Source organism: Theobroma cacao, chromosome 2 (assembly GCF_053813885.1).
Source record: "Theobroma cacao isolate CCN51 chromosome 2, ASM5381388v1, whole genome shotgun sequence".
Classification (NCBI taxonomy): domain Eukaryota; kingdom Viridiplantae; phylum Streptophyta; class Magnoliopsida; order Malvales; family Malvaceae; genus Theobroma; species Theobroma cacao.
The window spans coordinates 32,936,561-32,948,301 of NC_142640.1; the positions used below are offsets into that span (position 1 = coordinate 32,936,561).

The window sequence follows — 11,741 nt, forward strand, 5'->3', positions numbered from 1 at the left end:
CATGTGCACTCCCACAAGCACATAGCTGGGTCATCCTTATCACACAAAAAAGAACATCAAATGCATATGATACATATCAACATATTGTGATAACACAGGAGCCATTTATATGGCATATTTTAACAAGATAAAAACATTTCACCAAAGGCTTGTTCCCCAGGTATATTTTTAAAGAAAAGTTGGATAAAAATTATTTGAATGTTTCACCCCAAATACATCTACATTTCCTAAAGAAATTTTTGAAATGTAAGTTCAGTCACCGGTATTCGTTAAATCTTTACTCAACTCCAACTTCTTCTAATGGTCCAAATGGGGTGGTGGGGTTTCTTTGGAACCTATCATCACATTAGCATCATCACCATCAACCCAACTTGGCATTAATACTATTCCTAAGCTATTTTCTAAATTAAGTTCTACTAGTCATTCCTACTAGCTTCCAACTTGAAATACCCCATACTTTGATATGGTGATAAATAAAATTGATCGAATGCATATTGAGGTCAATTAAAATGTTTAGAAGTGATAAAAGACGAAAGGAGTAGTTTAGGATAAAATGTTTCGCAAGTGAGAAAATAATAATAAAATAATAATAATTTTATCGGAGGAGAATTTGTGAGATAAAAGGCGATTTGGAAGTCAAGTGAGGCATAATAAGGTATTTTTGGTACCAAGGAGACAAGATAAAATTTTTAGAATAAAATAATATTTTATTAATAAAATAATATTAAAATATTAATATTTAGCCGGATGTCGAAGTCAATCAAGAAGGAGGATCATATGGTTGATCCAAGTGGGGGAGAAGATGACAAGCCCGACTCTACAGAAATATTTGTGATGACATACATGTGGTGGATAGCATGTTTACATGCTAAGAGAGTCTTGAAAAATTTACAAAAGTCGGTATTGTACCTAGAGGTACAATAAAGTTGATTTAAGCCTCAAACTAGATCAAATAGAGAATTTACAATGAAATTAAGAATTTTAAAGTCCCAGAATGGGTTAATATGGTGATTCGGAGTTCGATGATCAATTTGGAGTCAAACTGGAACTTTCGCTATCCAGGGGCAAAATGGTCATTTGCCACCTGGGGACAAAATGGAAATTTTTAGAAAATATTTTTGGCCCCATTTGACTTATTGGAGTAAGATTTGAGGTTTAGAAGTGAAAAATTTTAATTTCGGTATAATTTGGAGTAAAAGGGTAAAATGGTAATTTTACCATTCGAAATCGAAAATTTAATTTTTTGAAAGGATTTTGATCAAATTTAATTATTTAGAGTGTGAAATGAGTATGAGGAGTGAAAATTATGCATTATGGAAAATTTTCAATTTTTGGGGTAAAAATGTAATTTTTGAAAAGTTCAGGGGCAAAAGTGTAATTTTGAAAAATTTGCTCCACCAAAACTTTGGAAAAATCTGGGAATTTCACTTAAGACTTGGATAAGTCAAAGGGAATGCATGGTGAAAAAAAATAGGACAAGTGGATGGCTAGAAAAAAGAAATGAATTAATAAAATATTTAAAATATGAATAAAATAATATTATTTCATTAAACAATAAAAAGGCATAAAAAAAATCAGCCCACCCATTCTTCTTCTTCAACATTCGGCCAAGCAAAAAACAAGAGAGAGAAAGGAGAAAACAAAACCCTAGAGAGAGAAAATCAAAGAAAAAGTGTGAATTTTCAAGGAAATTAAGTGAAAAAGGTGAGATTTTTTCTATTAAGCTTGAGTTTTCTTATTCCCAAGCATTTCTTTTTATTTTCCATGATTAAATTACATGTTTTCATGATGAATTCAATTCTGAAAAAATGGGTTAGGAGAGAGAAAGTTGTTGGATTTATTTGATTTTAATTTATGTTAGTGTTTTTAGTTAGTTTAGCATATTTAGAAACAAAACAACAAGAAAAGAATTTATTTTCTCCCCCAACCATTAATGGCTGAATTTACCATGTAGTGAGTGAGGATGAGTTTGATTTTATTCTAGGAGAATTGGTTAAGGAATAATAAATTATGACCCTAGAAAAATAATGGGAATTTTCGGAGCAAAAATATGAATTTTTACCCACTAGGGGTATTTTCGTAATTTGCTGTTGGGACTGATAATTTGCATCACACTAAGGGACATTAAGTTACTTTGGGTGCAATTGAGGTATAGAAACTGAAAAGAATTAAATTGGAGTTTAAACGAACCCGTTAGGAATTTAATCGGGTGATATGACGAATTAGGCTAATACCGAATTTAGATAGTTACCAGTGCATTTTTGCATTCCATATCATGCATTGGTAGTCCAAATTAGTTTAATTTTGATTTAGTACCAACTTAGTGAAATTCTCGATTTTGTACTGTGTCAAGGTGGTGAGTCCTCCAATAAAGGCAAGGAAATTGCATCCGAGGACCAGTAGACAGAGTGCTTCGAAAGTCTGCATTCTAGACATAGTGAGTAAACTTATTATCGTCTTAATTATCTAGAGTAGTTTTATACAACTATGTGATTTTATGAAAAATGGGTTTAAATGGTAAATTATTATGTTTTAAGGGAAATTGTGATTTTATAAAATGATTTTATAAATTTTTTGAAAAATCGAATATTGGTTTTGAAAATAGAGTAATTGGAGACTGCTAGTTTGTGTTGCAAATTTATGGTTCTGAATTGAATTGCTTATGACAATAAATGAGCATGAATGGCTAAACTGATTTTGGTGTTATAATTATTTATACTGTGTATTCAGCCTTGAGAGGCTAGGTTGCGATAAATTGCCATGACATGCTAGAATGAATTTTATTGATTGGTGGATTATATATTAATTATTTACTGCAGAGGGGGTTCCGTGGACCAGCCTATTAGAGGGGCACGGTAAACTCCATTATATTATTACCTCGAACGGAGAGGCGCGTAGGGTATCTCCTGGGGTATAGCTTAGGGTTCACTTCACGCCAAACCACCACGTGAAGGGGAACTCAGCCAACGCCAAGGAACGGCTGTAATTTTTTCAAACAAAAATATATTTTAAGTGTACACAAAATTTTAACAGCCTTGGCGGACTCGGTTAGATGCCCTGTGCAAGGTATCACCGAGTACGAGTTTTGGCACGAGCCAAAGTTTTAAGAAATTCATAAGCCAAGTTGATTACTCAATTTTTATGGATTGATTTTATTTGGTTGAAATGAGTTGAATGGTAATGAAATTACAGTATGATGATTTATTTTAATTGTCTCCATTTACTCGACTTTAGATTGTTTAGATGGTATCTGTTTACTCACTGGGATTTTATAATCTCACCACCTTCATTTCCTCACATTTCAGGCTCAGGGAATTCCGTAGTTAGCTGACTTGAACAAGGACCTTCATTTGGACTCGAATCGGTAAAAGCTGTAGGTTTCCAGCTTCCGATGCATTTTGGATAGATATGAGCCCACGTGTCACTGTAAAAGAAATTTTATGCTTTGGTTATTTGCTTTATAGTATATATGAATATAATTATCTTTTACGCTATAAGAATTATGTACCGATAGTTTTATGAAAATTATTTTACAAGAAAATAGTTTATTTTATTGAATTTTTTATCATATTCAAATGGTCAAATTTTCACTTCAAATGAACGTTTCAGATACTTAATTTTTTTTAATCATTAAATATATATTTTCGGCTTACCTACTACATTTTTAGCAAGTTTCGAGGTTTTCGATAAAAATGATGAAAATGCCCCTGTGAGCAAAAAAAAAAAAAACAATATGTTATGTTATGATTTGGAAATGATTTGTAATCCTTCGTATTTTGATTATTTGATAACTATTGCTCACCGGGGAAGTGCGAAAGCTGATATGAGAGCCTTGCGAGGTTTCGATCGACATTCGGGGTGAAGAATGTTTGTCGAGGCTTCGCGGCGGTTGTCACGGGCTCGATGGGGAGTTCCGGGTCGTGACACAACTACCATTAAATGGCTATTATTTGCACTACTCTAGTCACACTAAAAATGATTAAACAATCTCAACAATAACACTCACAAATCAAATTACTAGACATTATCAACAACTAAAAAAATAAATTTTAATTCACTACTCACCTTGGTAGCTTTGTAAATTTGAGATCCTTTCTAATAATTTTCAAGCTATTATAGAAACTCCCTCTTTCTCTCTCTAAAACACTTAGCTAGTGAGAGAGAATATGGAAGTAAGACTTTTCAAGGGTTTCAAAGTGAGAGAGTGAGAGAGTGAAAGAGCACAAAGGTTTTATGAAAGGGTACATAAAAGCATGAAAAGTAGAGCTAGCTTGAGAGAGTTATGGAAGCTTGAAGAGAACTCCCATGGAGGATGAAGAAACGTGAGAGGGAAGAAGGAAGAAAAAGAAGAAGCTGCTGAAAATGTGAGAAGAAGCTGCTGGAAGATGATATTTATAGCTCAAGCTTATCCAACTCCACTTAAATTACAGAAATGCCCTTAACAAGTTAGCTTGTTCTCCTCCAATCCTTTATGCTATCTTTTTACTCTTCTGATACTAGGACAAGGTCCATAATAGTCTAGAAATACTCGGGTTCACGAAAACCTAAAAATTTTGACCTGAGATGAAAAATGATCATTTTGCCCCTACCTTGGAAATCATCATTATTTTATTTTCTTCATCATTTTTCCCTTATTTTCATCATTTATCTATGCCTTAGGCCTACTTAGGCCCCAATATTATTTGAAAGTCTACTTCTAAGGGCTTACTAGGGAAATGATGAAATTACCCCTGTCTCGTGTTATCGCGTCTACACCTAGTTACGAATCTATAAAGATCGAGGTCTCACAATAAAAGCGGTAGTGTTTCCTTTAATGATGACTCTAAAAGTATTATCCTAAGAATTGGAACCATTGGTAACACATCTCAAACTCAAATCAAGCATGTTTTATTTGTCAAAGGTCTCAAACATAATTTGCTAAACATTGTTTGTGATGAAACTAATGCTGCACAAAGAAAGGTAGTGGTTGATGATGATGATGCAAATGACATTGAGAAGAAAATGGAGAAGAAGAGCTTGGGTGATAAAAAAGATCATGGAAAGAGCTCGAAGAAGAAAGATGATTAAGAACCATTTTTAGAAGACTTGCAAAGAACTTAAGAATAACACAACGATCTTCTTAAAAGCTGGAGATTTATAAAAAATCATCCTCAAGAACTAACCATTGGTGATCTTTCTAAAGGTGTTAAAACTAGAAGAGGATTTAGAGAAGCTTGTGACTATCTTTCATTCATATCACAAGTGGAACCAAAGAACTTTGAGGAAGTTAAAAAGGAAGAAAGTTAGATGATATATAAGAAGAGTTGGGCCAATTTGAAAAAAACAAGGTCTAGACCTTAGTTCCAAGGCCAACCAACCATCCAATTGTTGGGACAAAATAGGTATTCAAGGACAAGATGGATGAGTTGGGAAATGTGGTAAGAAACAAGGTAAGGTTAATTGCTCAAGGGTACAATCAAGAAGAAGATATTGATTATGATGAAACATTTGCCCTAGTAGGTAGATTAAAAGCCATTAGACTTTTACTTGCTTATGCATGTTTTATGAATATGAAATTATTTCAAATGGATGTAAAAGTGCATTTCTTAATGGCTTTATACAAGAAGAGGTATATGTTGAACAACTCCTTGGTTTTGAAGCTTTTGATAAAATTGATCATGTATATAAATTGCATAAAACCCTATATGGATTAAAATAAGCTCCTAGAGCCTGGTATGAAAGACTTTTTATGTTTTTAATTGAAAAATGATATTTTAGGGGGAATGTAGATAATACTTTGTTCATCAAAAAAATTAAGACCAATTTGATTTTAGTTCAGATTTATATTGGTGATATAGTATTTGGTGGTACTAATGAAAGGTTGTGTGATAATTTTGCTAAGGAAATGCATGGAGAATTTGAAATAAGCATGATGGGAGAATTAAAGTTCTTTCTTGGTTTACAAATCAAGTAATGTAAGGATGGAATATTCATCAACCAAGAAAAGTATACCAAAGAAATGTTGAAGAAATTCAATGTGATGAATATGAAATCAATTGGACCTCCTATGAGCCCCTCCACAAATCTTCACAAAGATGATAAAGGGAAAGATGTGGATCAAAAGCTCTATAAAGGTATGATTGGTTTGCTTTTTTATCTAACTGCAAGTAAACCTGATATTTTATTTAGTGATTGCCTATGTGCAAGATTCCAATCATGTCCTAAGGAATCACATTTGACAACAATGAAAAAGATTTTTAGATATCTCTTAGATACTCAAAGCTTAGGCTTATGGTATCCAAAAGGTTCATCTTTTAATCTTTTGGCTACTCTGAAGTTGATTTTTCTGGTAGCAAAACTGGTCAGAAAGCACTAGTGGTGCTTCTCAATTCCTTGAAAATATACTTGTGTCTTGGTCTTGTAAGAAACAAAATTCTATTGCTCTATCAACTATTGAAGTTGAGTATATATCACTTGATAGTTGTTGTGCACAAATACTATGGATTAGGCAGCAACTAAAGTTCCCATATATTGTGATAATATGAGTGCTATAAATATCTCCAAAAATCCTGTTCAACACTCTAGAACAAATTATATAGAAATTAGACATCATTTCATTAGGGATCATGTGCTTAAGGGAGATACTGAAATAGACTTTGTAGACACCTGCATCAAGTGGCTGACATTTTTACCAAACTATTAAGTGAAGAACAATTTTGTTGAATTAGGAGAGATCTAGGAATGATTAATGTCAATGAAGTCTAAATTATGCTGAATTGATCATGTTTTTGATGATATACTTTATGATAATCACGTTCATTCCTTGATGTAATTAATTAGAGAACGTTTTGATCAATTGAAGGCATACCAATGGGAAATAAGACTCCATTAATCAGTTAGGACCCCCTTTAATCAATTAGAATATCTTTGTCTTAAGTAGCTAAGCTAAGTTAGTGAATTCTTAATTAGTTAAAGGTGTCTCTAATCAGTTAATGAAAGTCAGGTACTATGAAAGCTTTAAGTCAGAGATATAGTAATCGATTAAGACATAGGCTAAACAATTAGAACACCTTTATTAGCAAAAAAGGACTGTCACTCAAAAAAATTCAAATAAAAAAAATACTAGGCAGGTGGTACGGGAAACCACCCACTCAAAACATGGGTAACTAGTTAATAACTCCTCTTAAAAGACCTTTCAACTACTAAGAGAACCATACCCCAAGAAACCAAAAACCCAAAAACTTCTAGACTTTCCTCTCTCTCTCTTCCTCTAAAACTTAATAAACCCTAACTAAAGAAATTCCATGGTGAAAACATCTCTCATGCACAAGGTTGCTGAAAAAAGGAAAAAGAAAAAGAGAAGGTGATGATCTTCCATTTCTTCCTCTGAAGAAGAAAGGAAAAACCCAAGAATCCTCAACCGTGAAGAAAAAGGAAACTAGCAAGAATATTTTAAAGAAAGGGAAAGGAATAGTTGATACAAGGATCCTCATAGAAAAAGGTACCAATTCTACTTTTCAATTTAGGAATAAGTTGCATGCTGATCAATTTAAGAGAATAGAAAATGCAACAATTTCATGTGGGATGTTCTTTAATTGGCCCAATTTTAATGAAGTAATAGCAGTGAAAGAGGATTTAGCAGGATATTTTGAAACCTTGAAATTGAGGAATATGAGTATCTTTGAGGATATGATGTTTAGCCCTTCATCGATAAAAGAATTTTATTCTAGTATTGCTGTGGACAAAACTGAACTAGTTAATCAAGAAGAATTTACAAAAGATGGTTTGAATGTCTTTTTAAATGGCAAAGAATTTCATAACAGTGCTCGAGACTTAAAAGAATTTCTAAAAATAGAGTTTGAAATGGGGGAATTCAAAATGCCTGAAAAGTATGATCGTAGTTATGTTTAGGAAATTGTAACTAGAAGGAAAGAGAAATTTCCCTCTAGAAGTTATGCCAATGACATTAAAAATGCTCAACTCAGAATCTTGCATTATTTTATCGTAACTACACTCCATGGTAGAAGTAATAGCTTTAGCTACATTAGTGCACAAGACTTATGGCTGATGGAAGCTGCGTTTAATGACATTCCACTAAATGTAAAAAGATACATGGTTAAGAGAATTAAGGCAACACTGGTAGGAGATAAAACCAACTTGCCATATGGCAACATCATTTTAGCTTTGGTGAAAAAGAAAGGAATCTAGAGTATAAGATTCCAAGTAGACTTAACTAAAAGTAAAGATCAGGGAATCTTCTTAGGGAGTGCGTTGAAAATGGGTTACAAAATAGAGAGGAATGAATGCATCAAAACCACAAAAAGTACACTACTATCCCACACTACTGGAAGTCCTTCCACACTTTTCATCAGAGTCAGCTAACCTCCTCTTCAAGGTGAAATGATTTTTAATCTCCTCATGAGGATTGATGGGAAGTTAACTAAACAAGCTGTAAAAATAACAAAGATTGAAGAGAAACTTCAATAGCTTGAAGTAATTCTACATCGAGCCAAGACAACCAAATTCCTACCTTTGAAGCTCCAGCCACTACTACAAGTATGTCCAAAGAAAGAACTGCTACTGAGCAGTTTGATCCACACATATCTGAACATGAAGAATAAATTAGGAAAGAGCAAATAGATAATGAAAAGAAGCAAGATGCTACAATACCTCTTGAAAAAGAACAAGGCCAAGAAACTGGAAAAGAACAAGAAAAGGAAAAAGGTGAAAAGAAAATTGAACAAGAAAGAAGAGGGGAAAAGGAAACTCAAAGTGAAAAAGAACACTCAGTTGTTGGAAAAGGTGATACAAATCCCCCTAGAGAATCTAAGGGGATCCTAATTTTTGACTTTATCAGAGACATTCTCAAGGAAGCTAAAGCTGACTAGGAAAACAACAAGCAAAAATAAAACAACAAGTTCAGTCAACTCAAAAAGGGAAATAACAAGTTACAGGGGAAGTAGATCAAGACAAGGGTCTTGATAAGAAAACTATAGGAAGGGGGAGAAAAACAATGGCCATTAAAACCAAGGTCTTCAGAAGAAGAAAATCTACTAGAATAGCTACGTCCACTAGTAAACTAGTATCCTAAATCTGCATCACCTCAATTTATCTCTTATGGACCATCATCCTTTGTTGAACTCAAATCCCTTCATTCCATTCACATTGAACCCCTCAATGTTCACCTTGGGATTGATGAATCCTCCTTGAGTGAGTCCTCTTCCAACTCTATTTAAATGAGTTTCAACTTCAGGCCCGTCTTTTGCATGATCACAAAAGGGGGGGAAAAGTAAGAAAGTAGGAAAATAGGAGTAGGAAGTAAGCTGGTAGGAAAGAAAACTCAGTCTTTAAATATGTCTTTATTTTCTTTATTTTGGTGTGTTTTATGAAACAATGTTTTATGCTATGCTATGACCAATGGTTGAAGTTATGTCTTTATGATGAAATTGTGTTAGATATATATATATATATATATATATATATATAAATGCCTTTATGGTTGAATGCCTTTATTTTTTATGGCTTCATATTGGATAATTTTATTGAGGAACATATTTAGGGGGAACACACACTCAAGGGGAGCAATCCCTAAATCTGCACATAAATTCTTTGTTATAAACATCACATTCTTAGTCTAGGAGTGTTTTGTCATCATAAAAAAAAAGGGAGAATATTGACTCTATATGTTTTTTATGATAACAACACATTCCTCATTCATCAATGTCTAACTTTATTATTTAACTGTGCAGGATAAAATAAATTCTCTCAATGTAATGAATGATTAAAAGCAAGATTATGTAATTGATAGGCTAATTAGTTAAAGTGAGGAAAATGGAAAAAGTTTGTGAAGATAGGGCTTTTGTAATTGATTATTGAAAGGCCTTAATCAATTAAAAGATGGCTAGGCTATAAGTTAAAACAAAACAAAAAAAATAATAATTAGTTAACACTAGGCTTAACTGATTAAGAAGGTGTTGGACAAAGCAAAATAAAGGTGTGCTAATTAGTTAAGGCATGGGGTTAATCGGTTAGAGCATAAGACTTGAAGAATCTCCAAGCGCCAAAAAATTTAAATTCAAAGTGAAGTTGACCATTGAATGGAGCTAAAATAAAGAAGTGCAAATTTGAAGAATTTTTAATTGATTAGAACTTATGTTAATCAGTTAAAGCTAAAGAAGGTAAAGTTCTAATTAGTTAAAGGGAGAGTTAACCAATTAGGGGAAGTCTACTAAAGTAAAGAAGCTTGAAGATAAAGATATCTTAATCGGTTAAAATCTCCTATAAGCGATTAACACAGAGTACTCAATAGTAAGACAGTGCAAGGTAAAAATGTTGTAATCAGTTAGAGCTACTTGTAACCAGTTAGTTAAACTCCCTCTGGTCATTTGAATTTAAGCACTAGAGGACAAAATAACGGCTAGAATGGCATCAGAGTTATCTTTAATGGCTAGAAAATTTCCCCAACAAAAAAATCTAACTCTCCAAGTATAAAAGGAAGCTCCAACGGTAAAAGAAAGTAGATTGAAGAAGAAAAGAGCCATTTTGAGCAAAAAACCAAATATCTTTTACAAAAAACACTTGTCCTTCATTCTAATTCCAAAAAAAGTGTTTGAGCTTGGTTATAATCCTTCTAAATTTGTAAAGAGTTATAGTTAGACTTCCTTTTCTTCTCTTTCTTGGGAAATTAGAGTGTGGAAAGCACTTTAAAGCTTGTTTTAAGGGATTAGAGCTTGGATTAAAAGCTCACCTTGTAAAAGCTTGGTTAAATAGTTAATTTCATTGGTATAGCGAAGTTGAGTTGAAAATCCTTGATTGGGAGATCAAGGTAACGGATGTAGGTCAAGGGGACCGAACCACTATAAATACTTTTGCATTGTCCACTTCTTTCTACCTTTCCTTACTTGGTGTCTTTTAGCTATAACAAGCTTTACTTTTTTCTCCCTTTAATTGGTTAAAAGTTTTACAACACAAAAAAGGCTGAACTTAAAAATTTTAGTATTATTCAACCCCTCTCTAGCACTCCAACGGGACCAATAAACGTACGTTGCATCATCCTACATTATCATAAATTAAAACTCTTACCTTAAGCCTTTACATTTAATCATCATTTCATAATATAACATATCATGGTGTACATTTCATATCCTATGCCATGCCTCTATACATTAACATCATAACATATCATAGATTAGTCTTCCCTAGACATAACATAGTCACATGCGGTGGCCAATTGACAAACAACATACAATATCAAGTCATGCCCAATTACCCCAACAAATGACAGAGTCATGTCACACCCCATTGTCGAAGCAAATGACCGAGTCAATAAACATCATCTGGAACAATCTTAACAAATGGCATCACAACACTACAGGGAAAAATAATAGGCAAGACAAAACCACCATCCTTGCTTACCACCATCCCTGTAGGCATCAAAAACCATCATCATAGAGCAAGCGGGAATCACAGGCGCGACGAGACCACCATCCCTGCTGGCAGAACATACATGGTCACAGGGATATGCGCACACTCAACCTCATTTCATTCATTTAACGTCCGAAACTCACCCATGAAGGATACATACATCATATCATTGACATTCTTTGTCACACATGATCACATTCATTTCATTATAACTTACTTATATCATCATCATATCACATTCTATATTCAGCCTAGGTATACCCTTCTAGGCATATCATACGTTTTTCATAACATCCACTAGTCTAGAAATGACTAGTCTATACATAACTTTTCTAGAC

At 33.4% G+C, this 11,741-nt stretch overlaps 1 long non-coding RNA gene across 1 annotated transcript; it reads left to right on the plus strand.

Moving 5' to 3' along the window:
* Positions 1-1,587: 1,587 nt before the first annotated feature.
* On the plus strand, positions 1,588-3,451 carry LOC148764168 (uncharacterized). Its single transcript, XR_016024792.1, has 3 exons — positions 1,588-1,704; positions 2,354-2,437; positions 3,306-3,451. It is a non-coding gene; the product is annotated as an uncharacterized LOC148764168 (long non-coding RNA).
* Positions 3,452-11,741: the final 8,290 nt, after the last annotated feature.